Here is a 17,644-nt window from a genome sequence, read left to right as displayed (position 1 = left end):
TGAAAGAGTTTAGTGGCCTATTTCAGTACAAAAGGAAAAATATATACACATTTCACTTCTGCAGTTATATGTGGTGAAAGCGTTCAGTGTCCTATTTCAGTAAAAAACGGAAAATAATATACGCACTTCACTGGTGCATTTATTTCAGCTAAAACGTTTAGTTGCCTATTTTAGTACAAAAAGAAAAATATATTCTCTGTTCACTTCTACAGTTATATGTGTTGAAAGCATTTATTGGCCTGTTTCAGTACAGAAAGTAAAATTTTTACGCACTTCACTGGTGCATTTATTTGTGCTAAAAGCGTTTACTGGCCTATTTCAGTATAGAAAGAAAAATATATTCTCAGTTCGCTTCTGCAGCTATATGTGTCAAAATTGTACAGATAGAAAAACATATACGCACTTCACTGGTGCACTTATTTGTGGCAAAAGCATTTAGTGGTCTATTTAAGTACAGAAAGAAAAATATATGCGCACTTCACTGGTGCATTTATTCCTGCTAAAAGCATTTACTGACCTATTTCAGTACAAAAAGAAAAATATATTCTCAGTTCACTTCTGCAGTTATATGTGTTTAAAGAGTTTATTGGCTTATTTCAGTACAGAAAGAAAAATATATACGCACTTCACTGGTGCATTTATTTCTGTTGAAAGCGTTTAGTGGCCTATTTCAGTACAAAAATAATTCTCAGTTCACTTCTGCAGTTATGTGTGTTGAAAGTGTTTACTGGCCTATTTCAGTACAGAAAGAAAAAAAATATACGCACTTCACTGGTGCATTTATTCCTGCTAAAAGCATTTACTGACCTATTTCAGTACAAAAAGAAAAATATATTCTCAGTTCACTTCTGCAGTTATGTGTGTTGAAAGTGTTTACTGGCCTATTTCAGTACAGAAAGAAAAAAAATATACACACTTCACTGGTGCATTTATTCCTGCTAAAAGCATTTACTGGCCTATTTCAGTACAAAAAGAAAAATATATTCTCTGTTCACTTCTGCAATCATATGTGTTGAAAGCATTTACTGGCCTATTTCAGTACAGAAAGAAAAATATATACGCACTTCACTTGTGCATTTTTTTTCTGCTAAAAGCGTTTAGTGGCCTATTTCAGTACAAAAATAAAAATATATTCTCAGTTCACTTCTGCAGTTATATGTTTTGAAAGTTTTTATTGGCCTATGTCAGTACAGAAAGAAAAATATATATGCACTTCACTGGTGCATTTATTTCTGGTAAAAGCGTTTAGTGGCCTATTTCAGTACAAAAATAATTCTCAGTTAACTTCTGCAGTTACAGTCAGGTCTATAAATATTGGGACATCGACACAATTCTAAAATTTTTCAGCTCTATACACCACCACAATGAATTTGAAATGAAACGAACAAGATGTGCATTAACTGCAGACTGTCAGCTTTAATTTGAGGGTATTTATATCCAAATCAGGTGAACGGTGTAGGAATTACAACAGTTTGCATATGTGCCTCCCACTTGTTAAGGGACCAAAAGTAATGGGACAATTGGCTTCTCAGCTATTCCATGGCCAGGTGTGCGTTATTCCCTCATTATCCCAATGACAATGAGCAGATAAAAGGTCCAGAGTTCATTTCAAATATGCTATTTGCATTTGGAATCTGTTGCTGTCAACTCTCAAGATGAGATCCAAAGAGCTGTCACTATCAGTGAAGGAAGCCATCATTAGGCTGAAAAAACAAAACAAACCCATCAGAGAGATAGCAAAAACATTAGGCGTGGCCAAAACAACTGTTTGGAACATTCTTAAAAAGAAGGAACGCACCGGTGGTGTATAGAGCCAAAAATGTTAGAATTGTGTCAATGTCCCAATATTTATGGACCTGACTGTATGTGTGTTGAACGTGTTTACTGGCCTATTTCAGTACAGAAAGAAAAAATATACACACTTCACTGGTGCAGTTATTTGTTGCAAAAGCATTTAAAAAACAGCTAAAAGTATGTCAGACAGAGAAGTACCAGACCATGCACAAAGGAGTGGCAGAGGCATAAATGTTTCTGGCGTAGGCAGAGGTCGCAGTAGAGTAAGGGGGCATGGCAGCAGGAGTCGAAGCGAGAGGCCTGAACTCCCGTGTCATCTATAGTGTTGATCACGAATATTCGAATTACAAATTTTTATTGCGAATATCGGCACTTCGAGAATTCGCGAATATTTAGAATATAGTGATATATATTCGGAATTTCGAATTTTTTAGATTTTTTTTTTAATCAGTACACATGATCCCTCCCTGCTTCTAGCTTGTGGGCCAATGAGAAGGCTGCAATATCTTTGACTTTAGGAGTAGTGTTGATTGCGAATTTTCATATTGCAAATTTTTATAATGAAAAAAAAAAAAGACGAATATTTAAAAAAACTAATATATTAGTTTTTTTGAATATTCGTAATATTCTAAAACAAGAATATATAGCAATATATCGAATATTCTAAAAAAATGAATGTATAACAATTTAGCTAATATAGTGCTATAATCTTTTTTTATAGTTGTAATTTTTTTCCAATCTAAACTTGATGAGAAAAAATGTTTCACTATTAGACAAAGAAGATTATAGCACTATATTAGCAAAATTGCTCTATTTTTCGAATATTCGCTATTTTTTTTATCTGTACAGTTGTTCTACTTTGGCATACTCCTCCCCGACAAGCGTCCCCATAGGAATGCCTGAGGGTTAGAATATACCATCAGATCTGAGTTTTTCGCAATCTCATTAATTCTCATTCTGAAAATTCGCATTACAAAAATTCTCATTACAAAAATTTGCATTACGAAAATTCGCAATCAACACTACATCTAACGAATATTCGAATTCGCGAACATTCGATGAATATTCTACGAAATACTTCGCAAAATATCGCAAATTCGAATATGACCCCTGCCGCTAATCACTAGTCATCTAGTGGTTGTGTCTTGACCAGCAACCCAGCGGTTCTTGATTGGTTAACTCGGTCATCCACTTCATCCCAAGTGACATCAGACACCCCCAGCCAATAGTCGGTGGGTTCGTCAGACACAACCGTTAGTTGGCATGGCCCAGGAGCAGGCCCTGTGCCCTCACCTGTCCTCAACCTGCCTCTGTCCTTTTCTGTTCCCTCATAGCAAGAAGTATTATATGCTGTAGGCTCAGCTCCACTTTTAACCAAGGAAGAGCTACTAGAGGATAGTCAGCATCTACTGCCCAGCCAAGATCTGGAGGAGAAATCCGGCGCTTCCTCCACTAGGCGGGCAAGTAGTGATGAGGAGAGTGGTGTGGGAAGTGGTGTTGCGAGGCTCCTGACCCAGAGACGGTTGAGGAGGACATCAGTGATGTGCAGACACTACTCGATGATGATGAAGCCGATTGCACTTGTGAGCCGTGTGCAGAAGGGGCTTCATCATCATCAGGAGAAGAGGGTGGCAGCTTGCCCGTGAGGCAGCGGCTGAGCCACTAAGGTGGTAGCATAACTGTGAGTCAGCAGGGTGGCAGCAATGGGAGGTTCGGAGCCAAACGTGCCAGGGGTAGACCACCTGCTTTGCAGCAGCCTACCTGCCCGGAAAGTAGTGCTGCAGGGGTTCACGGAGGCAGTGGTGGTAGCAGTAAGTCAGTGTGGACTGTTGGGGGGAAAATCACCTATTCGGCCGTGTGGCAGTTTTTTATTCAGCTACCACAGGAGGTTAACGTGCATATGTAGAATATGTGGGCAGAAGGTGAAGCGTGGCCATGTTGGCACTACGGCCCTGCGTCAACATATGCAGCGTCGCCATAAAGTGGCCTGGGAGAAACGTGCTCCGATGTGGTGGTCTAGCCTACCGCAGCTACTGCTGCATCACCCAGTGGCACACACCCAGTTTAAGCCAGTCAAGGCTCCACCACCTCAGCCGAAAGAAGCTGTCTGCCATCTTCTGCTGGTCCAGATGCTTCTGCTTCTACTCCTTGTCAGCCATTCCGTCAGTAATCGATCACTGAAGCGATTGCCAAGAGACAGCAGTATGCGTGCATGCATCCAACGGCACAGAAGCTGAACATGCTCCTGTCCAAGTTGCTGGTGCTGCAGTCCCTCCTTTCCAAGTGGTGGACTCTGCACCTTTCAGAGAACTGATGGCTTGTGCCGAGATGAGGTGGAGAGTCCCAAGCTGTCATTTATTAGCGAAAAAGACAGTATCAGCCCTGCACAAATATAAAGAACAGAAGGTGGGCCAGTCCTTGGGCCTGTGGGTGTCTGCCAAAGTGCACGGCAGCACCGACGTGTGGAGCTGTAACTACGGTCAGGGACAGTACATGTCCTTTACGGCCCACTGGGTGAATGTGGTTCCTGCACAGCCACACCAGCAACTTGGCAAGGTCACGCCGCTTTTGCCTCCACGTTGTCACGCCGTTGGTCCTGCGACAATGTCCGCTTCTGCCTCCTCATCCTCAACCATGTCCTCACCCTCCACTGCAGGGACAAGTCACAGTGCCCCTCCAGCATACCAAATGTGCAGGGCACGGCAGTGTCACGCTGTTCAGCACCTCTATTCCCTGGGCAATCTGAGTCACACAGGGGAGGAATTGCTCCGTGTCCTTCGTCAAGAAATCGAATCTCGACTTTCTCCCCGACATCTGAAAATCGGAACCATGGTGACCGACAACGGGAAGAACATTGTGTCGGGCTGCGTCAAGGAAGACTGAGCCCTGCATGGTACACGTGTTCAATCTGCTTGTCAAGCGGTTCCTGAAGTCTTTCACCCATCTGCAAGATATCCTAAAAATGGACAGGAAACTTTGCATGCACTTCAGCCACTTGTACACCGCAAAGCACACCCTCTTTAAGCTGCAGCGGCAGAACGGCATCCCCCAACATAGACTTATATGCGACATTTCCACCCGTTGGTATTCCACTCTCCATATGTTGGACCGACTATACGAACAGAGAAAGGTCATCAATGATTTCTTAATGATGTAAGCGGATAGGAGTACTCCCCTGTGTAACTTCGGTGACAGATCATGCGTGACACCTGCCGTTTGCTCAGGCCCTTTGAGGACGCCATGTTATTTTTCAGTCGCCAGGACTACGGGATGAACGACCTCATTCCACTGCTTCATGTCCTGGAACAGATGGTGATAACAATGGCTGGTCAGGGGACTGGAGACGTGGTGCCTAGATCTGACGGGCACATAAGCCCTGTGGGAACTGAACTGGAAGAGGAGGAGCACAGGCACTGTGTAGTGAAATTAGTGGTTTTTCTACTCAGGTGACAGGAGAGGAGGAGCAGGAGCAGCCGGAGGAGCTACAGGGCGATGAAGAAGACGAGACAGAGGACCCAGACACACTGTGGCAGTATGCAGTGGAGATGAAGGCAGGAAGTCCCTCTGAGTCACTTGCACAAATGGCCCGATGCATGCTCACTTGCTTGCATAGTGACAGCCGAATTGTCACCATTCGGCAGAGGGATGACTTCTGGCTCTCCACCTTGTTGGACCCTCGCTACCGGTCCAGAATGGGGGCCTTTTTTACACCCATTCAGAGGGAGGACAAACTGAACTACTACAGAGACAACCTATGTAGTCAGTTGGCCACTGCCTATTTGCACCATCGTCAATCCTCTCGCAGGTCTGACCGGGGGGGCCCTCTGCACTCACGTTCCATTGCCATGGCTGCTGGGGAGGGGAGGGGTGGGGTGGCAGGAGCAGTACCAGCTCCATCAGCAGCAGCCTGAGTCTACAGTCGCTGATGAGTAGCTTTCTTCACCCGCATAGTGAAGAAACTACTCACCAGCAGCAGCAGGTAGACCTGGAGCAGGACCTGAAACAGCAGGTGGTGGAATACTTGGACAGCACCCTACCAACCCACATTGAAAATCCACTGGACTACTCAGCAGCCAAACTTTATTTCTAGCCGCAACTAGCAGAGTTTTATCCTGCAAAAGCTGTCCTGCCCGGCTAGTAGTGTGGCATCAGAGCGGGTGTTTAGTGCAGCGGGGGCCATAGTTACCCCAAGGAGAACTCACCTGTCCACCCAAAATGTGGAGAGACTGACCTTTGTCAAGATGAATCAGGCGTGGATCAGCCAGGATTTCCAACCACCAATTCCTGATACATCAGACTAGATCATCCATGGTGCCACACCAACACTTTGATAAAAGAGACCGGTTTCTTCTGACTACCTGCCTCAGCTACTTCTCTTATGCTGCAACCCGCCTGATGCCACACATCTGATGCCAAGTGCTCCTTCTTTCACCCACCTTAGTCAGCGGGTACTGGTATTGCCACCCACCTCCCCACTCTGTCGCTGGGTCACTTTGTGGTCTCCTGATGAAGCTGCTGCTGCCATCTCCACACTATGTCACCTTGCCACTCTGTGGTATTCTGATGCTGCTTCTGCTCCTCCCATCTCCACACTATGTCACCTTGCCACTCTGTGGTATCCTGATGCTGCTACTGCCATCTCCACACTATGTCACCTTGCCACTCTGTGGTATCCTCCTGATGCTACTGCTACTTCTATCTCCACACTATGTCACCTTGCCACTCTGTGTTATCCTGATGCTGCTGCTGCCATGCCATCTCCCCACTATGTTACCTTGCTACTCTGTGGTATCCTGATGCTGCTGCTGCCATCTCCACACTAAGTCACCTTAAAACTCTGTGTCACCTTGTCACTGTGTGGTAACCTGATGCTGCTGCTGCCATCTCCATGCTATGCCCCCTTGCCACTCTGTGGTATCCTCCTGATGCTGCTGCTCTATCATCTCCACACTATGTCACCTTGCCACTCTGTGGTATCCTGATGCTGCTGCTGCCATCTCCACACTATGTCACCTTGCCACTTTGTGGTATCCTCCTGATGCTGCTGCTACTACTACCATCTCCACACTATGTCACCTTGCCACTCTGTGGTATCCTGATGCTGCTGCTGCCATCTCCACCCTATGTCACCTTGCCACTCTGTGGTATTCTGATGCTGCTGCTGCTACTGCCATCTCCACACTATGTCACCTTGCCACTCTGTGGTATCCTCCTGATGCTACTGCTATTACCATCTCCACACTATGTCACCTTGCCACTCTGTGGTATCCTCCTGATGCTACTGCTATTACCATCTCCACACTATGTCACCTTGCCACTCTGTGGTATCCTGATGCTGCTGATGCTGCCATCTCCACACTATGTCACCTTGCCACTCTGTGGTCTCCTGATGCTGCTGCTGTCATCTTCACACTATGTCACCTTGTCACTGTGTGGTATCCTGATGCTGCTGCTGCCATCTCCATGCTATGTCACCTTGCCACTCTGTGGTATCCTCCTGATGCTGCTGCTACTATCATCTCCACACTATGTCACCTTGCCACTCTGTGGTATCCTGATGCTACTGCTGCTACTGCCATCTCCACACTATCTCACCTTGCCACTGTGTGGTATCCTGATGCTGCTGTTGCCATCTCCATACTATGTCACCTTGCCACTTTGTGGTATCCTCCTGATCCTGCTGCTACTACCATCTCCACACTATGTCACCTTGCCACTCTGTGGTATCCTGATGCTGCTGCTGCTACTGCCATTTCCACACTATGTCACCTTGCCACTGTGTGGTATCCTGATGATGCTGCTGTTGCGATCTCCATACTATGTCACCTTGCCACTTTGTGGTATCCTCCTGATGCTGCTGCTACTACCATCTCCATACTATGTCACCTTGCGACTCTGTGGTATCCTGATGCTGCTGCTACTGCCATCTCCACCCTATGTCACCTTGCCACTGTGTGGTATCCTGATGCTGCTGCTGCTACTGCCATCTCCACACTATGTCACCTTGCCACTGTGTGGTATCCTGATGCTGCTGCCATCTCCACACTATGTCACCTTGCTACTTTGTGGTATCTTCCTGATGCTGCTGATACTACCATCTACACATTATGTCACCTTGCCACTCTGTGGTATCCTCCTGCTGCCATCTCCACACTATGTCACCTTGCCACTCTGTGGTATCCTGATGCTGCTACTGCCATCTCCACACTATGTCACCTTGCCACTCTGTGGTATCCTGCTGCTGCTGCCATCTCCACACTATGTCCCCTTGCCACTCTGTGGTATCCTCCTGATGCTGTTGCTGTCGCCACCTCCAGACTCCATCATTGTGCCACTTTGTGGCCTCCTCCTGATGCTGCTGCTGCCGCACAACGAATCCTGTCTGTGTAGCAGCTGTAAGGCCTGTATGGTCCCATCAGAATTGGCTTATGATTTGGTAGCCAAAAGCAGGAGTGGGTACAAAACACAGAAGACATGCAAATATTCCATTTACGTGTCATCTCTGTTTTAGATCCACTCCTGGTTTTTTTGGGCATTAGCAATACTGATGGATTATTGAGCAAATGCTGACCCAGTGAAGGCATATGCTCCAAAGACAGGATCCATTTTTTGTGGGTTATTGTTCTGACGGATCAGAGGAAAGGCAAATTAATCAGTGACGTCAACACAAACTTACTGCTGACACCCACTCCACTCTGTTGGGGGGCTCTACTTGTATAAGCATTTAATAGAACAGGTTCTGATAACATCTATGTGGAATCAGCTGGCCACGGTGTAAAAGGAGTGCGCTTCTTCTTGGCACTAACATCAACCTGTAAGGCTGAGTTCATACTTGAGTTATTTGGTCAATTTTGGCCCTGTGACTGCCCAAATAAGTGAAGTGTGCAGTGATTCTAAGAGCGACGCCTGTCATCTGCATATCATACAGACTCACAGTATTATTTCACTACCAAAGCAGACTCCCTATGCGTGTTTCTACAAGGCACAGTGTTCTACACCACTAGAAAGGCTCTCAGCAGCCAGGAAAGAGCAGTTTTTCAACGTAATTCGCAGCGATTTGGATCGAACCAAATTTTTTCCTGGCGAATCAAATTTTTTTTTAAATGTGCTCATCTCTAGTATTAATCTTATTATATTTAACATAATGCCCACTATATATGTCAAATAGCAAAACAATTTTTCTTATAAAATTTACATCAGATTTACAAAAACTTTAATTAGGATTAAAATTCCTCTTCAAGTTACTCTCTGTACTGTACAATTGTTTAATAAAAATTGTATTTAAAAAATCTCTCTTGGTTCTGCGTGTAATATAATACTGTATTTATCTCTTTCTATCATGAAGGATATTTAATTGCTTTGCAAACAAAGAGGCACCAAGCATTTCAATGCCACCTCTGATATATACCAAGAAACTCCATGTGACATTCGTGTTAATGCAGCTTTATAATGTATCCTTGCTTAGTACAATGTAACATAATGTAAAACAATACACATACTCTACACTCAATAACAATGCGCAACACATGTAAATCAATAAATATAAGTATTTCAGTTAAGGAATATAATACTTCATTTAAAAGAACTCCAACCTAGAGAACGAATGGTTCCTGCTTTCTGCATTTTTGTGTTTTGAGTTGTATCGACTACATCATGGTCTTCTCTCCAACCTGACTTCTTAACAGAGACACGTTTATACAAACCTTTAGAGTCTTTGAGGGAACAGATTATATGCCAAATTTGAGAAGTGCCTTCCCTTCCTTTCCTGGATGATATAATCTCCAACCATGGTATTCAGATCAATCCAGGGAAGCTGACCGTGGTCCTGGGTTGGCCTTCTCCTACATGTCTAAGAGCCATCCAACGGTTCTTTGGCTTTGCAAATTATCGGCAATTCATTCCTCAACTTTTCACCCTACCTGCCCCATATATGCTCTTGCCTGGAGCAGTGTAAACATAAAGAAATGGACATCAGAGGCCAACTCTGCTTTTTAGTCCCTCAAGCAGGCCCTCTTTTGCATTCATTTTCCACCACTGTTGCCAAACAGTTCTTTCTGGAGGTGGACTTTCCTCCAAGTAACCTGAGCTGTCCATACTAAGAAGAGTAGCTCCAGTAAGGCTACTTTCGCACTTGCGGCAGAGTGATCCGGCAGGCAGTTCCGTCGCCGGAACTGCCTGCCGAATCCGGCAAAACGTATGTCAACTGATGGCATTTGACTGATCAGGATCTTAAAAATGACTGATCAGTCAGAAAAATGTGTTGAAATGCCAGATCCGTCTTTCCGGTGTCATCCAGAAAAACGGATCCGGCATATATTTTTCTCACATTTTTTTTTGTCTGTGCATGCGCAGACCAGAAGGACGGATCCGGCATTCCAGTATTTTGAATGCCGGATCCAGCACTAATACATTCCTATGGAAAAAATGCCGGCATTCAGGCAAGTCTTCAGTTTTTTGGGCCGGAGATAAAACCGTAGCATGTTGCGGTTTTATCTTTTGCCTGATCAATCAAAAAGACTGAACTGAAGACATCCTGATGCATCCTGAATGGATTTCTCTCCATTCAGAATGCATTAGGATAAAACTGATCAGTTCTTTTCCGGATTTGAGCCCCTAGGACGGAACTCAGCGCCGGAAAAGAAAAACGCTAGTGTGAAAGTAGCCTTAGATGGTTACCTGCAGCTTTTTCTTGAAGTTCTTCTCCTCTGCAGAGTAGAATTTCTATAGGGGACAGAGAACTGCTCACTATCAAGTTGACACTCTAGGAATGATGTCAATTGCTAGAGGGTTATCTTCAGTCTGCTTAGCACCTCGACCATTGCCAGGCCAGACGATCACAGATATTCTCACTCTCATTTATTCAACTCTGCTGACTGGGTGAAGGATCCCCAGCATATAATTGATTCTACCTGCATCATCTCTGTTACTCTAGTTATGCTCAAGGACATATTTTCTTGCTGCCAAAAGGGAGCAGGTCCTGGCTTGAGGTCATCGCTCACCCAGGTCACTGCAAAATTGCCAGCCTGATCTACCAAGATTGCAGTTTTTTTATATGTAGCCTCCTGTGCTGCAAGCCCTGGAGGGGCAGAGGATGGGACTGGTAGTGGCTCTGGCTGCAATAATTATTCACAGTAGCAATCCTCACACCAATGCTCTGTAGGTCCAGGGCAGTGATAGGAGGGTGCACCCTTTCTCCCCTCAGTGCAAACTCTGATGTTGGAGCTCCTGCCTGATGGTAGTTGGGGTGCCTTTGGTGTTATGACAGTTGTACAGGTGCAAGGCAGGAGATGTAGGTGCAGTGGCCAGAGTATGGTGCTGTCCAGTTGTAGAAAATGAAAAAGTCTCTCTTTACTAAAGTGCAGAATGAGAGTTGTTGTACATCCAACAATATCAAGGCACAGTTCCAAGGCATGTGACAGCACAGTCCAATCCTAATAGCTGTATATAGGCAAAGTACAACAATAATGACCATTGGAAAAGTCGTAGAATAGTAGTACCTGAGCTCCTTCTAAACACTTTGCAACCTTTCGAAGATGATTACAGACATTCCAAACTCTCAAAAATGTGATAAGCATCAGTGATGAGCGGCAGGGGCAATATTCGAATTCGCAATATTTCGCGAATATTTGGGCAAATATTCATCATATATTCAAGAATTCGTGATCTCCAGTCATTATTTTCTTGATTGCGAAAATCGGCAATCGGAAAATTTGCAATAAAATTCACGATACGAAAATTTACAATCAACACTACTCCTAAAGTCAAAGATATTGCAGCCTTCTCATTGGCCAACAAGCAAGAAGCAGTGAGGGATCATGGGTACTGATGAAAAAAAATCTAGAATATTCACGATTATGAAGATATAGCACTATATTCTAGATATTCGCGAATTCTCGAAGTGCCAATAGTCGCGATAAAAATTCGCGATTAGAATATTCGCGATTAACACTAATAAGCATCCCAGACTACAAACCATCCACAAGAAAGTGTGGTAGGCAGTGGCACCAGATACTACAAAGCATTCACATGCAAAAAGTCTTGCAATCAGCTCTGCAATTTCCAGACTGAGGGATGCAGACCGTCAAACGGTCAGTCAAACTGTTATGTAAGTGTGAAAGATACAGTTAACTGTTTATCCCTCCACAAGCAGCAAAGTCTCTATATCGACCATAAATAGCGAATACCTTGCTAGCAGGCACAGCCTTGTGATCCTGGATAGTCTATGAATGTCTTCTCTAGCTTCCCTTAGGGATTATTCTTTTAACAGAAATGATGCTTATCCTAGAACTAAACTAGCATCATCCATGAACAGATGCAATACTCACTAGAAAGTTTGTCCCTCTGATGGGAAAGCTAATTCCCTCTGCTAAGTCGGGGCATAATTAACTAAACAGTGCCACATACAGCTTTTGGGAATACATACAAAGCATAATACAAAGCATGAACCGATTAAAGAACATCATATCTGGTGTACTGCACCACCTGTGCCCAGAACAAGACTCAGAAACAAAGACCAGTAGGACTTTATTTGCCAACTGCCTGATGCCTCACGGCAACATAGTCATGAATTTTATTATTGATCTGCTACCTTTTTCAGGAGGAACTGTTAACTGGGTGATGGGTGACACCAGTTGGGGGTTAGTCCTCGCACAATCTGTGAATGGCAGCACTGGTTGGATAATGTTAGACTGTAACACCCATCAGTAAACTGCTAGTAATTCATTCATAACTAGAAATAATGGAGGAATGGTACAATATAGAGTCATAATAATAGAGGCTATCAGCGGGGTAGCTATAGGGGAAGCAGGAGAAGCAGCTGCTTTGGGCCCTGACCTCAGAAGGGGCTCATCCGGGAGGAGGATTTAAAGATTTTTTTGTCAGGGCCCCCTCAACAGAATTAGACAATGACATTATATACAGTGACAGTATATAGAGTGACATGACATACAGTACAGACCAAAAGTTTGGACACACCTTCTCATTCAAAGAGTTTTCTTTATTTTCATGACTATGAAGGCATCAGAACTATGAATTAACACATGTGGAATTATATACATAACAAACAAGTGTGAAACAACTGAAAATATGTCATATTCTAGGTTCTTCAAAGTAGCCACCTTTTGCTTTGATTACTGCTTTGCACGCTCTTGGCATTCTCTTGATGAGCTTCAAGAGGTAGTCCCCTGAAATGGTCTTCCAACAGTCTTGAAGGAGTTCCCAGAGATGCCTAGCACTTGTTGGCCCTTTTGCCTTCACTCTGCGGTCCAGCTCACCCCAAACCATCTCGATTGGGTTCAGGTCCGGTGACTGTGGAGGCCAGGTCATCTGGCGCAGCACCCCATCACTCTCCTTCATGGTCGAATAGCCCTTACTTTCAAAGTTTTCCCAATTTTTCGGCTGACTGACTGACATTCATTTCTTAAAGTAATGATGGCCACTCATTTTTCTTTACTTAGCTGCTTTTTTCTTGCCATAATACAAATTCTAACAGTCTATTCAGTAGGACTATCAGCTGTGTATCCACCTGACTTCTCCTCAACGCCACTGATGGTCCCAACCCCATTTATAAGGCAAGAAATCCCACTTATTAAACCTGACAGGGCACACCTGTGAAGTGAAAACCATTTCAGGGGACTACCTCTTGAAGCTCATCAAGAGAATGCCAAGAGTGTGCAAAGCAGTAATCAAAGCAAAAGGTGGCTACTTTGAAGAACCTAGAATATGACATATTTTCAGTTGTTTCACACTTGTTTGTTATGTATATAATTCCACATGTGTTAATTCATAGTTTTGATGCCTTCAGTGTGAATCTACAATTTTCATAGTCATGAAAATAAAGAAAACTCTTTGAATGAGAAGGTGTGTCCAAACTTTTGGTCTGTACTGTACATTGTATATGTGTAAGAAACGGATGGAGCGGCTGCCGGGGCTGGTCTGAGAGAGCGATCTGGACTAATCACAGGAGTGGGGGTTGCACGGAAGTAGGGGGCGCAAAGGGGAGAGGGCCCGTTTAAAAGTGGGGGCCAGTTATTTCTAATTACACCACTAAATGCTATAGAAGCATTTTTGGGATGCAAGTAGTTACTAAATCAGACATATCAGGAGAAGTAACAGGTCCTCTTTAAAGGGAAATATCCAGGTGACAGAGGCTATTTAATAAACAAGAAAGTACTTTGCTACTTGCTAGACTAATAGAAAATATCTAAAACTGCCTTTGTTTCCTACCAGCTTTATTTGTGCAAGCAACAAATGATGATTAAATACCTTAAGGATATAAAACAATCATCTAGTGATAATAACCAACAGGCTAATAAAGCATACAAAGCCAAATCACGTTTACTAGAAGTAATTTAGGGAAAAACACATAAATAGTCTACTTAGCAGTACCTCATGCTGAAATCTATATTGTTTCCAGAGGTACAAACTAACCTCTGCATGCGTTTCAGGAGACCCTCAATTTTATGCTATGAATGCTATTATAATAAGACATATACTTCTTTGGGGATTTAGGTAACATAAAAATGTTATTTCTGGTATCCTGGGGATAGTATTGCTTTTCCATTAAATATAATGATACCTGTGCCTACTCAGTTTGCAAAGTCTTAGCTCTAATAATGTGTAAGGTAGATTACAATAAACTAGCTACTTTTCTAAACGTGAAGTACTTGAAGACATAAAAGGCCCACTGACACCGACAGCTGGGACAAAAATCATATATAACAATGAATGTTCTTTGAGGACGTCTATAGATTTTTAATATGTATGAGTGAAGTAGGGCAGGACTGATTTGCCAGGCTTTTATAGGAATTTGGCCATAGCCAATAAAAAGCATCTGTTCTCGGGGAAGAAATGTATTTTTGTATAGTCTCCTGTCTCCAATACTGCCCCTAGTGTGGAGAAATTGTACTGAAAAAGAAATTTTAACCCGAGTTTTCACCCAAGACCAAGGTCATGTAAAACTTAAGGGGGTTGTCCTGGCTACATATATTGCTGATCTATCTTGGTCATCAATATCAGATCAATGAGGGTCTGGATCTGCTCTTTGAAGGTGTAACAGTCATGAACACACACACACAAAGACAGGGGGGAGGGAGTGACCACTGTGCTCCACCCTCGCCCCTGACCCTGCCTACATGCCTCACAAGTCCTTACTACAAGGGACAACTGGACGGCAGTCCCTAACTTGGTGTAAGTGCAGGGAGGACAAACAGACAACAAACAGAACGAATACAGACCAAGTCAAAACCAGGAAGGCAGTGCAGTACAAAGGAACAAGCAGAGAATGGTCAGGAGAAAGCCAAGGTCGTTTACCAGGAGCAGCTAAAAGTACCGAAGGAGTAACCAGGGATCGTCTGGAGCAGGCCGGGATCAGGAACCAGGAAGGCAGTACAGGACAGCAGGAACAGACAGGGAGACGTCGGATAAACAGGAGGTAAATACACCAGGAATCCAAGGAGACACAGGTGGAACCTGAATAACAGGCAATCTGTGACCAGCAGATTGCCTGTTGAAATAGGGAGCCAGAGGGGTTATGTGACGTGGCCAGCGTCACATGACTCCACACAGACTACACAGCCGAGCGCCGAGTGATCAGCTCGGTGCTCAGCCCTAAAACCATTCGCATGAATGTGCATAGACGTGCGGGGGGGCGCGCATAGTATTATCAGGAGCGCGCTGATGATGCGAGCATGCTCTGGACGTGCCCGCCTCCTAGACCGCGCCGTGACAGAAGGGGCCACGTTCTCTTTCAAGGCCTGCATCCTTTTCAATGTTTACCTGCATGCTGTCTCCCTAGTGGTGGTGCAGTGCAATTACAACAGTTCATCCCATTCACGCGAATGGGAGAGGAAGCTGTAATTACACTGCCCAACAATAAAAATGCAGACAGAGTGCAGGTAAACAATGAAGAGGAAGCAGAGCTCTCACGAGCACCATAAATCAACAGGGGTGCCACTGTCATTCTGGCGCTGCACCTCGCACCGCTGTTCTCCACTTTCTGCTTGCTTGCAGGGGACACAGGAAATGGTTGGTGACCATTTCCTGTGTGTTGAATTGGGAGCAGGAAGTAGAGAGCGGTGGGGTCGGAGCAGCATCAGAACGGCACTTGTAGGGGTGAAGTGAGTGAGGCTTATATTAATATTTTGAACCCACTGCCTTCTCGAGCCCGTAACGTCTTTTATTTTTACATTCACATAAACATAGGAGGGCTTGTTTTTTTGTGAAACAAGTTGTTCTTTCTAAGGGCACCATGTTTTGAAACAGGAGCTGGGGGGAAAAAAAATCAAAATTTGGTGGAATTGGGAAAAAAAAATTTTTGCATTGCCATATTCTGGCCCCATAACTTTGTCTAATGTCTACAGAACTGTGTGACGGCTCGTTTTTGATGTTTAAAGCAGCAGAAATCTGGAGGCTGTGGCACCCGCTTAGCTTCTGCCATGTTTAAATGGCAGTCTTCCACCATACACGTGTGGCAGAGATCCACAATGGGTTAAAAAAGGTTTCCCATTTTCCCAGAAAATCCTTTAAACAACAATATCATAAAGGGGTATTGTGGTTGCACCTAGTTATCCTCTACCCACAGGATAAGGGATAAATATTACATTGTGGGGGTCCCTGAGGAGGGAGAATGGGGACCCCCAAAATTAACTGCTCGTCGGGACTAGTGTTGGGCACGAATATTCAAATAGCGAACATCGGCACTTCGAGAATTTGCGAATATTTAGAATATAGTGATATTCGTATTTTTAAATATTCTAGATTTCTTTCATCTGAACCCTTGATCTCTCCCTGCTTCTTGCTTGTGGGCCAATGAGAAGGCTGCAATGTCTTTGTCTGAGCTTAGCAACATCCCTAGCAACCAATAGTAAAGTTGCCTACCCCTTACTATATAAGAACCTCCCCAGCAGCCATTTATTACAGTTTTTTAAAGTTCTGAGAGAGAGAGAGAGCAGTGTCATTGCTGTGCTCTGTGCTTTCCACACTACATTATATAGATAGTTAGTTAGCTTATATATATAATACAGATAGTTAGAGGGAGATAGTCAGTGTAGGTTATATCCTGATACAGTGTAGATCAGGGCTGGCCAACCTGCGGCTCTTCAGCTGTTGCAAAACTACAACTCCCAGCATGCCCAGTCTGCCTACAGCTATTAGCCTACAGCAGGGAATGGTGGGAGTTGTAGTTTGACAACAGCTGGAGAGCCGCAGGTTGGCCAGCCCTGGTGGTGTAGATGTTAGGTTCCAGTGCAGGGTGTTAGGTAGTGTGATAGGTTCTGCTGTCCACACATACATGCTACAGACATAGTGCTGTGATGTCGCAACAATACATAGTGCACCAATCAGTAATATGTAGTCAGACCTGCTAAAATGTGAAGTTTCACGTATTGCGCCAAAATATGCGCATCATTAATTGCTGATTAGTGCGCAATCGCGAATATATTGTATATAAATCCATTTTTAATGTTCTGCCGTGTAAACCATTTTCTCCAGTCTCAGGAAGCTTCTAGCAGCTTGGAAAATGCAGCCTGTATTGTGCGCGCTGTACGCGAATATTACATTGCCGATTTTTGCAATCAAGAAAATAATAGCGAATTCGAATATTGCCCCTACCGCTCATCACTAGTCAGGACGTGTATGATTTTTATTTATTTTTTTATCTCCACAGGAGTTTCAGAAAAAGTCAACATAGAGATGGACGTCCCATAGAGATGAATAGGGCAGTAATGTTCATACATGACCTAAGCCTGATTTTGGAGGTCCCCCTTCTAGTGGTCATGGGAGTTGCAGAGATCTAATAGTCATCCACCAATCCTGTGAATAGCGACACTTGATACAAACTGAGTACCCCTTT

This window comes from Bufo bufo, chromosome 5, assembly GCF_905171765.1.
Source record: "Bufo bufo chromosome 5, aBufBuf1.1, whole genome shotgun sequence".
NCBI classification, from domain to species: domain Eukaryota; kingdom Metazoa; phylum Chordata; class Amphibia; order Anura; family Bufonidae; genus Bufo; species Bufo bufo.
Note: the sequence above shows the minus strand (reverse complement) of the source record.